The 2,472-nt window shown below is 35.7% G+C and overlaps 1 protein-coding gene across 1 annotated transcript in view; it reads right to left on the bottom strand.

Annotated features, from left to right (window-relative positions):
- astn2 (astrotactin 2) overlaps positions 1–2,472 on the bottom strand; it is a 259,339-nt gene that overhangs the window by 226,064 nt on the left and 30,803 nt on the right. The window lies entirely within an intron of this gene.

The following is a 2,472-nucleotide window of genomic DNA, read 5'->3' as shown; positions in this document are numbered from 1 at the left end:
TGTCTGTCTGTCTGTCTGTCTGTCTGTCTGTCTGTCTGTCTGTCTGTCCATCTACTGTATCTATCTAGGAATGTTCATTTGATTCTAGGCTGAATATTTCATGTGCTTGTTTGTCACTTGCAAACAATACCCCAGTGTTTGTTACATTGGTATTTAGGTATGTTATTAATTGTGATATCTCCAATGAAGAAAAACCCAAATCCATAAATAAATAAGTCTTACAACAGATTATTTGCTCAAATAAATCAGAATATCTGCTGAAAAACAAAAAAACTTTTTTAAGGAATTTGTCTGCCAGAAAATACTGAGGTCTGAGCTGTCATAGAAAAATAAATAAAATATTATAGGAAAATGAAAAAAAAATGTGCAGAATGCTATTAACTACGAGCTATGACAAGTGTTTTGTGGTATGTTTATTTTTCTATAGTACACTTGTTATATGTCTTTATTGCTTTAACGTGTGATTTGTGCTGAACTGATGAATCTTACGACAATGTGTTAATTAGTAGATTCTGTAACCTTTTGCACTTTATATAAGTTAAATGACAGACATAAGGGAAGTCAATTCATACCTTTAAACTTACGCTTTTCCAGTTTTTGTCACTTTCATGACATACTGAGAACATTCTTCCAACTGAGAAGTGGGCAAAAGTGTTCTCAGGAAGAAATCAAATGAGGCGGGGCTGTGAACCAGAGAAGTGAGAGGAACTGAGAGAAGACTGACGTGAACACACTGAGGAGGTGGTGCACTAAGGAGAGACAAGACTCGGGAAGGGGATAATGTGATGGAGCATGCAGGAAGAGGTGAGCAATAAAAAAAGTTAGCAGCTGAAAAGCTGTGACACATGAGACCWAGAGACTAAGGTGGCCAATTTGTGCGAAATAAAGAGAAGAGAAACAGGAAAAAGATGAGCTCAGCCGTAAAAAAATAAAATAAAAAAGGGGGGGGGCAGCCTAGAGATGTTAGCACAGGAGCTGAGAAAGCACTTGATGAATAATTACATGAAGAAAAGGTGAAATGTTGTAAACAAAGTGAGGTTTCCAAACAGTGYAAATGAAGACAGAGGATGGGCAACTGAGGCATGACAAAAACGTGATTAGGAGAAGGTTCTAATTAAATCTATTTGGAGAGAAAATGTTTGTGCTGCAAAACAAAATCTTGCAGGATAAACATAYGATGTAACTTACAAGGCTCTTTTAGGTGTTAGTAAAAAGAAAATGCAGCAACAAGTGCTTATCTGTATAATAATATCACAGTCATTATTGCAATAATGGCCATAAAACAGTGAACTACTTCCAGAAATACATGCCTTTTCTTTACCCACAAACAATAAGCTGAAATTCTCAGAAAATTCCCCAAACTAAAAAATATTGTACTGTACTTTAAGGGTCATAAAATTTTATTTCACAACTCTGACACTCAAATATCCAACCGGCAAGAAGCAATAAAGCACAAAGTACATCAAAGCTCCAGTTTGACATTTTAAAATCTCTACCTTCATGCTCACACCTTTCCTCTTCCCTATAAAGTTATAAAGCTTCTTTTTCCACTTTCTGCACAAGCACCACTGASTTCAACGCTTATGAAATCCGTAATTCGAGCTTAGAAGAAAAACGCCTAAACAAATTTCATTACCAAGTTTATAAAGTCAAATAAAGACCATTTAGTGGCTGTTTGCAGACTGTGAGGTGTCTCAGCACACTACTTTAGAGCATCAGGATTCAACAACTCTGACAAAGGGTGAGCCAATATAGAGAAGTTACCCTCAAAAATGTATGTATTATATCATTTTCACTTAAAATGAAGGAACATTTTTGCTGAACTTGGCAACTTGTGGGGAAACAATCTGTTTTTTAAGGACTGTGAAGTCAGTATACATGGACAAAGTCAACTATGTGGCTGCTTGTCTTGGCTGGTTAGTTCTTTTGCAGAAAGCATTTGAAGTAAGTGATCTTCAGTTCAATTTGAAAATGGAAATGAACTCAATATTTCTGATGAAATCTCAGTTAAATGTAGCGGTATGATCCATGACAACTTCGGAGCAGTCATCACCCTCAACTATGGTGATTTTATTTCAGACGTTTGATCAAAGATTTGAGCCCTTCTATGTGTCATGTCCTTGGCAATAACAGTGGGCACCCAATTACACCCAATATTCTTACTGGTGTATGAGGGAACGGGTTCCTGGCTTGTTGGCACTAGATAAAACACTGTTAACCAAGAAAAAAAAAGCTGCCATACCATTATCAGCTGTGTGACATTATTAACTTACATTTTACCTCAACTGTAAATAGTTAAACAATGAAAAAAGCATACTTTGTAGTCATTTTTTTTTGATGGTAGTCAAAGGCAACATATGTTTTGAAGTTAATTGTTTAGGTTTTGAAATTATCACATTACTGTAAATGAGCTGTCAATTGACAAGTTCAGTCATATCAAAATAAATGTTTAAAAAAGCCAATGTGCTTCTG

The sequence above is a fragment of the Austrofundulus limnaeus genome, unplaced genomic scaffold (assembly GCF_001266775.1).
Source record: "Austrofundulus limnaeus strain Quisiro unplaced genomic scaffold, Austrofundulus_limnaeus-1.0 Scaffold57, whole genome shotgun sequence".
In the NCBI taxonomy this organism is placed as follows: Eukaryota; Metazoa; Chordata; class Actinopteri; order Cyprinodontiformes; family Rivulidae; genus Austrofundulus; species Austrofundulus limnaeus.
The sequence above is the reverse complement of the archived record's forward strand: the minus strand, read 5'-3'. Positions and strand labels throughout refer to the sequence as shown.